The sequence below is a fragment of the Abramis brama genome (assembly GCF_963993115.1).
Source record: "Abramis brama genome assembly, chromosome: 11".
NCBI lineage: Eukaryota > Metazoa > Chordata > Actinopteri > Cypriniformes > Leuciscidae > Abramis > Abramis brama.
The window spans coordinates 35,455,615-35,466,373 of NC_139973.1; the positions used below are offsets into that span (position 1 = coordinate 35,455,615).

Here is a 10,759-nt window from a genome sequence, read left to right on the forward strand (position 1 = left end):
TTTCTCATCATATTGCAGAATTATCAGGTCTATAGTCTTCAAACAAGTTTTTTTTGTTGTTGTTGTTTTTTAAGAAACAACATTATTTTGACAATGACAAACAGATATTAGAATGTGATCGGAAGATGATTCCTTCTGTACATTTTCTCCACTGTTTTGTAATTTCTCACAAAGTAATTTTAACAGAAGAATGTAAATGCTACACTAAAAAACGTTTAATTGGTTAACTACGTTACTAAATCATACATGGTATAAAATAACATTTTAGAAGACACCTAGACACCTAACGTAACCTCGGTTCTCTCTAGAAGAGATAAAACGCGTTGCGGCAGCATGCAGACATAGGCGAGACAGCTCGCGCGCCCATTGGCTGCCCTGCGGCAACTGCAGCAGCCTATCGAGAGAGGCCCCTCGTCAGATCCAATGAGGGCGCTTCGCGCCCACTGCGTCACGTCCCGCCGAAACAGGCGTGGCTTGGGCCTATAAATATGGCTCGACAGGCTGTAGAATCTGGTTTTTCATCGCCGAAGCGAACCAGAGCGTGATGCATGCACGGCAAAGATACGCAGTACTCGTTCCCTCTTCTAGAGAGAACCGAGGTTACGTTAGTAACCGAGTACGTTCTCTAACGAGAGGTCTCTCGTACTGCGTAATATCTTACGCTAGGGGAACACAGTGTAAAACGCTGTGCGTGATGAGATCCAACACCAAAGTCCCAAGGGCAGGTGCCCGGGGCTCATATAGTGCATGATCACCAGGGACTCGCAGAGAGTCCAGGAAAGAGGGGCTGGAACAGCATCATTCCTGTAATAAGTAGCGTCCTATAAGGAGCAAATTATATAAATAGTGTTCCACACAGTCAGGGCGAAAACTCGGCCTGGTCTGATGAATATTACTGGTCTTACACACTGCCCATGGAGTTATTTAATCGATCAGCGATCGGCGCTCGAGCAATTTCAGTATTCTGAGCCGATAGCATCGGGCAGACAGTACTGATTTTTAGACCGAAAGCAGCTTAGCCTGCAAGGCGGGAACCTCTAGGTTATAAAACCTTATAAATGTACACGGGGAGGCCCAGCCTGCCACCATACAGATATCTTGCAAGGCAATCCCACTAGACCAAGCCCACAACGAGGCCATGCCTCTTGTGGAGTGCGCTCTGACACCTAACGGGCACTGCAGGCGCTTAGAAGTGTAAGGCAGCGCTATGGCATCAACTATCCACCTGGATAGACTCTGTTTCGACACAGCTAGTCCCTTAGAACGTCCGTTGAACGAAAAAAAGAGCTGCTCCATCTGTCTGAAGACAGTCGAGCGAGACACGTAAGCCCTTAATGCCCTGACCGGGCAAAGGAAGCTCGCGTCCTTCTCCTCGTTGGGCCGACAGGGAAATCACCTGAGCCCTAAACGGTGTGTTGAGGGATTTAGGAACGTACCCGTGCCTTGGTTTGAGTATGACTTTCGAGTCATTTGGCCCAAATTCCATGCACGTCACGCTCACTGAGAGCGCTTGCAAGTCCCCTATACGCTTTACTGAAGCGAGAGCCAGAAGAAACACTGTCTTGAAAGACAAGTGTTTGATATCTATTGATTGGATTGGCTCGAATGGGGCACCTTTCATGGCTTCCAGAACCGTAGAAAGGTCCCACATGGGAACTGAGGGAGGTCTGGGAGGATTCAGCCTCTTAGCTCCTCTAAGGAAGCGAATGACCAGATCGTTCGAAATTGGTCGTGAAGCAACCGTTACCCTCGGCTATTCACAATTGTAAAATTAATGATTTTAATGAATATAATGCATGCATGAATATATCCACACAAAACGAATGACCCTCAATACATCTAATATAAAAAACAGTCGATTTTATAGAGCTAATCAATATAAATATTGACGCTAGGTCTCTTTTGACGCTAACGCCGCCTTCACACTGGCAGTTGAAATCAGCTCCGTAATACGCAATACGCCCCCAGTGGACGTCGTACTACACCGTTGAAAAGCATCGGAAGCGAGTAGAACAAAAATGGCGGAGAGATTAACGGTTGATTTTGTCAGTGTCAGAATGTACAATTCTGTATGATCTCTCTGTTGAGGGGGTTAGAGACAGGCTGCTGCGTGGAGGAAAGTTCCCCAGGACGTTGACATGTCAGGTCGGCTAAATGTGATATAGTGGTATATAGGGCTTTTAATTGTATTAACTGCCATAATAACATTAGAAAATCATGAAAATAAAAAAATGACATGACAACTTATCGTTATAAAATCATTATTTATTTTATTAAAAGTTAAGAATTCAGGTTTGTTTATCAGTACCATAGCAACACTAACTTCCGCTGGAATTGTTGGATAGGAACCATCCGTAGCCTTTCGCAAGAGTTCAATTTTTTGAACGCATCCGGATGACCAACGGACACGATTTTTTTTCGCACCGCACTCGTTCGGACCCGCTTCGGACCCATTCGCATGTGGTCTGCGAATCTCCATAGGAAATGAATGACTTCCGGTCGTTTCGTAGCCGTATCGGAGCTGATTTCAACTGCCAGTGTGAAGGCGGCGTAATGGGTGCCATGTGCGTTGAAAGTATATGCTGACGGACGTGTCAAAAGCGTAAGTATATTACGCCCAGGGAATGAGAACGGGTTGGTTTGCCTGCACACAAACGCCGTTTTTATGGCGACCCAGATAAATCTCATAAAGAGTGTATTTTCTGGTATTCTGGCCATGGCCGATGGTGTTATGAGTGTAGTAAAAATGCCCACAGCTCAGTGCTCATTCCTACACACAAGCACAGCCCGCCACACAGGGCTTGCACGCATAAAAATCGACTCATGTCGATTGTGCATTAAATGTAGTGAATGTGCCCACGACCCAGTGCCCACAAACACTACACACTGCATGTCTCACGGTTTCTGTAAAAACGAAACCAACGCACATACAGTCTGCTCAAGCAGACGGTGTTTCAGTGTAGTAAATGTGCCCGCTGTCCCGCGCCCACATTCACTCACAGACATGACAAGCCCCACGGGGCTCGCTCCGCTCGCTCTCTCTCAGCAAACCGCCATAGGAGAGTCGAGCGCGGGCAGACTGCCCGCTGTGATCAGCGCGCCCCACGCCTCGAACGCTGCAAGCACGGCGTTTATGTTACAGCATACCGATGCTCTCCGGTCGCCACCATGTCGCGACCAGAGCCCAGTTCTCATTCAACCCCTAGCTATTCATGCGAGCGCATGGGCAAAGCTCCCCGGGGTGTCAGAATGGGTGCTGAACATTATAAAAAGAGCCTATTCGCTACAGTTCGCTTGACGCCCCGCTGTTACGTGGCGCGAATCGAAACCACGGTGGAAAAGGAAGTAGCACATCTACTTCGAGCCGAAATAGCGAAACTGTTGAGCAAAGGGGCCATAGAGCCTTTATCTCAAGCTCAGAGCGAAGGGGGCCTATACAGCAGATATTTTCTGGTACCGAAAAAAGACAGGGGTCTCAGACCCATACTAGATCTAAGACAGCTGAAAGTAATTTTGAAACGCCGGTTCAGAATGCTCACAACCAGGAAAATCCTCTCGCAAATTCGCCAAGGGGACTGGTTTATGTCAATAGATCTGAAGGACGCGTATTTCCAAATACAAATAGCGTCACGTCACAGGCGATTTTTGAGATTCGCCTTCGAGGGCCAGGCATATCAATACACAGTCCTGCCGTTTGGCCTGTCCCTAGCACCCCGTACATTCACGATGTGCATGGACGTGGCACTTGCACCCCTGAAACTTCGGGGTATGCGAGTTTTGAATTACTTGAACGATTGGCTGATTCTAGCTCGATCACACTCAGAGCTCATAGAACACAGGACCATATTACTCGAACATCTCGAGAATCTAGGTCTCAAAGTTAATTGGGCAAAGAGTTCACTGTCTCCCAGTCAGAGAATATCTTTTCTGGGCACAGAACTGGACTCGCTGTCCATGACAGCACAGCTATCACCACAGCGCAGACTGAATATTCAGCGCATGACGGAATCCTTCCGCTGCGGCACCATAGTCCCGCTCAGACAGTTTCAGAAGATGCTAGGTCTCATGACCTCAGCATCTTCAGTACTCCAGTTGGGTCTGCTTCGTATGCGCCCACTGCAGTTCTGGCTAAAGGCGCGAATACCGCGTCGAGCGTTGTCTTCAGGTCTTTCCGTCTCAAGGTCGATCAGAAATGCGTCTCAGCTCTGAAACCTTGGAGAGCGACCGGCTGGTACCAGTCAGGTGTAAGACTGGGGACTTCCTCGAGTGTGAAGGTGGTGTCTACGGACGCCTCCACCTTGGGATGGGGATCGCTGCTTGAGGGCAGACCGTTCTTCGGCCAGTGGTCAGAACGGGAAAAGCTTCTACACATAAACTGCTTGGAAATGATGGCAGTAGACAACTAGAGGTCTGCACGGGCTTTAAACTGAAGCCCGAACCCGGCCCGTACCCGCGATCATTTAACCCGACCCGACCCGACCCGACAATTACATTTACGTGTTAAGCCCGAACCCGAACCCGAGGTCCACTCTATTTCTCACAGCAAATAAATACCATTTTTGAGAGAGAGAGAGCCTGTGTGTCTGTGGTCTGTGTAGCCTATGCACACATTGCACATTGCACATCGAGAAGAAAGCGAAAACATTGCAAAGCGAGAAGAAACCGCTCTGGATGAAATGTGAATTTTAAAACAAATTAAATGAACAACAGCAATAACTTAAATAAAAGTGCTTTTAAAAAAAACATTTCGTTTGTATATATATATATATATATATATATATACAAACGAAATGTTTTTTTTTTATAAAAGTGATATAAAATATTTTTTTATTTAAAAAAAAATAAAAGTGCTTTTAAAAAAAACATTTCGTTTGTATATATATATATATATATATATACAAACGAAATGTTTTTTTAAGCACTTTTATTTAAAATATTATTTTAAAATATTAGCGAGAAGAAACCGCTATGCACACATTGCACATCATGCGCACGCAACTTTCTCTCTCTCGCGTGCCGGTCACCACAACACAGCAAGCAGGCAAAGCACACGGCACGCAAACTATATATAGCCTATGTAGTTTTTTTTAGTTACAAACCCGAACCCGACCCGAACCCGAGGCTGTTCAATAAACATTAACCCGAACCCGACCCGAAACCCGCACATTTTTCGGGACCCGTCGGGCTCGGGTCGGGTAGCAGACCTCTATAGACAACGCGCTGAGGCGTTTTTGTCCCCAGATAAAAGGACACCACGTTTTGGGTCCGTTCGGACAACATGTCAGTGGTGGCTTATATAAATCGCCAAGGAGGTATCAGGTCCCGAAACCTCTACAGGTTGACGGAGCGCCTCCTGGTCTGGGCTCAGCACAATGTTCCGGCAGCAGAATGGTCTCTATACCCACAGGCAGTCCAACTGCTGTGGAAGACATTCGGCAGAGCGAAGGTAGACCTGTTCGCGTCTCAGGATAGCGCTCACTGTCCGGAGTTTTTCTCCAAGAGCAGGGATGCGCTGGCCCACGTCTGGCCCTGCTGCCCGCTCTATGCTTTTCCCCCCGTTACGCTCCTACCTCAGGTATTAGAGCGAATCAGGGAAATGGATGCTCAGTGCTACTTGTGGCTCCATTCTGGACGAACCAAGCTTGGTTCCCGGTTCTGATGCAGCTGACGAGCACTGCCCCATGGCCAATACCAGTGAGGAGTAGGGTTGGGCATCGTTTTGATTTGAACGATTCTGATTCCGATTCCGATTTCGGTTCTTTTCGATTCTCGATTCCGATTCTTTGTGGGGTGGAGTCAAAACATGTCACAGGCTCATTTGATTTCACAGAGGATAATTTTATTTTGATTCAATATGAGTTTTAGTTTTGGGAGCTGCAGCCCATGTGGGAGAAAATTAGGAATGCCTCTGCACCAGACCAAAAAACAGATGTATATATGCAGAACTTGCACCCTGGTCTGGACTCATGTATAAACTTAATGCATTAAAAACAGTTCTTGTTCAGAAATATGAGCATGTCTGCCTTCTCAGGCTGTAAGTAACCGTGAATGTTCAGCACAGATTGTGTCACCGGCAGTTGAGAAAACCCGTTCACTAGGTGTAGAGGAGGCCTGTATGGAATTATTCTTGTGCCAATAATAATGAACGTAGCTTTTCAAGAAACTCATGAAAATATAAATTGAAACTAAATAAATTATCTCTGAAACTGAAAAAGAATAAATCGGAGGCAAATTTTTTTTGAGTGGAGCTGAGGAGCCGAAATCACCTAGCTCGACGTCATAGTTATAAACACTGTTTATATCTATGGCGCGACGTGATCGAGTTAGCTGATGATGTAAAGCCAATTAAAAGTTCCTATTTTTGCCCTTCGATATATTATAATATGTAAAACACATGGCTACAAGTGAGACTGTGTATTGTGATTCTGTATACTATTCTGCTAGTTGAAAATGTATTATGCAGTAACTTAATTAAGTTTAATAATATTAAGTAATTATATTAATATTAAGTAATATTAATATTACTCTGAGAGTGTGTGTGTGACAGTGATTTATGTGCATACATGTCAGTCACTCTTTCTTATGGTCCGTCAGCGCGGCATCGCTCGTCAAGTTCGTATAGGCCTACTATCAGCTAGAGATGATGGGTTCACGTGCCGTGGGATCTGTCGCGTCACATTTACAAGCGCCAAAACGGTATTTATTGTCTGAATTTCGTAATAAAAGTGACAGAATCTGAGAGCTGAGATTTTTTTTATATCATAAGTAACCTGCTCTGTCTAGTCTGTCGGTCTCCGTGTCCTCTTTGCTTCGCGATTTTTCTGTGCGTGAGAAAATGGATGTGTGGCGTGAGAGCGTGTCAATTGCTGTGAAAAGTGTCAATTGCGTGTGGAGGTAATGTGAGGTAACTCACATTACCTCCAACACTGAATATAAGGAAGAATCACAATGAATTAAACTGAAATTCAAAGAAATGTATGTAACTTTTAACTAGAAGAGCAAACACATTTTGAATACTGGCTTCACAAAACCTAGTTTGAACCTTCTTGTAAAGCCAATAGCCTCGTGGGCAGCTCACCGACATATAGCACAGCTGTGCCTCTGGTGACCCCAAGTTCCCCTCTCTCCACCCATGCTTTCATATCTGATCTCTAACTGTCCTATCCAATAAAGCCATAATATGGTCAAAATATAACTTAAAAAAGGCCTTATGGACTGAGAGAATGATACATTTTCCCATGAATGCATTGAATTTCTTCGAAATACTATTCAACAAATTCCTATTCCCGTCATAAAATTTCAAATTCCAATTCAGTTTCCTGTGGGTTGTTGCCAATTCATTACACTTTTAGATTTTTCCCAAACCTGAGCACCACACGCATTTTCTTGAGGAAATGTGAATATATAGTTCATCACTATTGTTATTTCTTCAGTCTGGTTAAACGTCTTCTGCACAGTTATATAAGTGATTCTTTCATGTTCTTTAGAACACAAATGTTTAGAGTGCTATGGTGGTTCTGTCAAAGCACTGTGGAGATGAAGAACTGAAGGCAGGGAAAAGCTGGACATACAATGGTTCTTCTTCTAGCTGAAAATTAAAGGATTTCTCCTTTTAACGCATTGTTCTTTTCTTCCGCTCTCTCCAAAGGACCTTCTTTTCCTTTCTGCTAAATAAGCTTCTCTTTGAGAGATAACCCAGAGCACTCATGCAGTTCCAAGATGCGTTCCGAGATGTTTTCAGGAGAATAAAAGGAGGCTAAACACAGAGCCGGTTTTAAGAGTCATTTGTTCCTTTAATTACCCCGGAGCATATTGTTCTGGTGTGGTCCTGACTCATGACAGACACCTCCTAGTTCTCAGGGTATGATCGCTCCAATTACAAAAGGATCTTATCACTTCCTGTTGATGAAAACATGGTTTGATTTCTTGTTCATTTGTGTATGCAATAATGAAATACATTGACTTGTGTCAATGTTTATTGCGCTTAAGTGAAAAAAGAGATTGCAGGGCTATGTTTTGTAGATAGTTTATGGAATACATACATGTCACGGTTCATGAATTTACTGTTTTCTTCTTGTCTCGTGTAATTGTTGTTATGTGTGTGTGGGTGTGTGTGAGTGGGCGTTCCGCTCATTCCAGGTCGATCAGCGATCCAGCTGATCTCATTCCCATCACCAGCTGCAGCCTATTCCCTCACCTTCATTGCACTCTTCTCTCTTTGTCAGATCATTGTTTGATGTCCTCCGTGTGTGTTTGGTCCTGTTCCCGTCAGCGTTTCAGTTTCGTGCTCTTGTTCCTGTTCCGGTTCTGTGTTCACCTGGTCTACGTTCGTTGTCTGGATACTTCATCATCACGTCTTCATCTACTGGATTGCTGACCATCTTGTCCCTGCGTCACCAGTCTTCCTGAGTTCTTCGAACTGTTCATGTTTCAAATAAAGAGTTTACTTGCATTCTTGCTTCCGTCTCATTGATCATGACAATACATGTACAATAAACATTTTCAACAGTAGTATTCTACATTGTCACATGACCTCATCACGTTGCATGTAAATGCCATCCAGTTATTATTTAATATACTTTTTTAAGAAGCACAATTAAGCTGTTATGCTTTATTGCTGCCAGTTGTAATTTGGGCTTGAGTAGTTTATATTACAAGGATGTGTGAGGTGGATAAATTGTCTGCAAATACATCCATGGTTACAAGAAGATTATGAAGATTTAAGCGTATATAAAGAGACATCATTACGAGAAATGACGACAGTGTCGAATTTCCACACTTGACTTCATAATAAGCACTTCCCTTCTCTAATATTGAAAGCCATTCAACAAAATGCATCATAATCACATAGTGATGGAAAAACGCATGACCTGCAGTTATGGACACAATGTTAACTGAACTTCAATGGGTGTCTTTTAATGACACAGTATCTGTGATGAAATAGCAGCCTATTGGTTAAGCACTGAGTTGCCAAAACAAAGATGACAATTTATTTATTCATTCATTTAGCCTTGGAGAGCTAATTTATATATATATATATATATATATATATATATATATATATATATTTATATATATACTAATTTATATATTCGTATATTAAATATGTTAAAAAATAAGGCCCAGGGAATTAACTGAAAAAAATGCACAACTTGAATGCGATGCAAGTAAATAATTGTAAATGTGTATTTTTACTTTGTTAAACAACATTAAAAGATAAAAACACATTTATGTGATTCAGATAACATAATATATTGAGTTTCTGTTGATTAAACCAATATCCTTCATTGTATTATATTGTAACTCAATATTTTAAATTTCAATTAACTTAACTTTGAAGAAGCAACCAGGTTAGGCCTACTTACTCTTTTAAGTTAAACCAACAATGTTTTTTTTTATGCGTAAACATTTAAGTTTTGATGACTAATACTATTCTAAAAACTGTTTAATGCTATTTAACATTTTGAATAACCATTGAACCAATTATCTGTTAAAGATTTAATAATGTAATATTGTCATCGGAGTGCTACCAGTGGAAGTAAACCAAAGAGTATTGAGTAAACTGCCCCACACACACAGTGCTGCTAGATTTCACAGGACACACACGCAGTGACGTCATTTATCTCAGGACGAAGTGACACGCCCACTTCATTCAAAACTCAGCGCAGGAGGTACAAATCTATGTGATGCACTTTAAACCCAGGTCACTTCAGAAACTCACCATTCGTCCATGTAAGTCAATGATACTTGGCAAATAGTAAAACTTATTTCTAGGCGGAGACGCAGATTTTGGTGCCATGTTACAACATAGCCAGGTCTGACTGTGCGTGAAAGGAACTTTGGGCTGCTTTCCGCTGGACTGAACTGAAAAAGGAGCACCAGAGGAAACTGTTTCAGAAATGGCAAAGCCTATGGGCCATGTTAAGCGTCCTATGAACGTTTTTATGGTGTGGCCGAGAGACGCAAGATGGCACTGGACAATCCGAAGATGCACAACTCCGAGATCAAAAAAGCCCAAAACCTTGGTCAAAAAAAATAGGTATCATTTTAATGTGACGTATAATCTGGGTGACAGTGACCCATTGAAAAGTGCGCGGTTACCCGGTGACGCGCTCGCGGACTCGCTGAGCGCGGAAAAGACGTCTGTCGCTGCTGCTACTCGGGTGTTTTTCAGTCACCACCACCTGTCCGCCAACCCCTATCAGTTTCTTGACCTGAATTCCAAAATTACGGAATTACCCCCTGCTCCTTTCCCACATTACTCTTTGCTCGGGTATCCCGGTGGAGTCTCCGCGTTCCCCGGTATGGGGGTTCTGGCCAGTGCGCCACACGCTCACCCGTCTCCGGGGAACCCGGGTCACATGGTGCCCTATAACTGCCTGGGCTGGCCGGGTTCTGGACCTGCTGTTCCTTCTTCTTACGTGCTTTTACCAGGAATGACCAAAGCTCAGCACGAACATTACCTGACATACGCTGTGACGATGTGATTGGATGTTCTTGTGGTATATGGTCACGTGCACTTGTTTAAAGTTTTGCATTTGTAAAAAGAAATAAATTTGTAAAATATTATTTGTGCAAAGGAGTTTGCTTTTAATCTTTTTTTTCAGAAACACTTTATTTTACAGTGTCTTTGTTACATGTTACATGCACTCACTGTAGTAATAACAGTAGTAAATAATGCATAATAACATGCAACCCAACCAAACTAACCATAGCTCTGTTTATATAGTAAAATGGTGTTAATTAATATCACTCACTA

The 10,759-nt window shown here is 43.2% G+C and overlaps 1 pseudogene across 1 annotated transcript; it reads left to right on the forward strand.

Annotated features, from left to right (window-relative positions):
- The first annotated feature begins 9,899 nt into the window (after positions 1-9,899).
- Positions 9,900-10,487, forward strand: LOC311091850 (transcription factor Sox-21-A-like; annotated as a pseudogene). The gene has a single exon. The product of its transcript is annotated as a transcription factor Sox-21-A-like (transcript).
- The last annotated feature ends 272 nt before the right edge of the window (positions 10,488-10,759 follow it).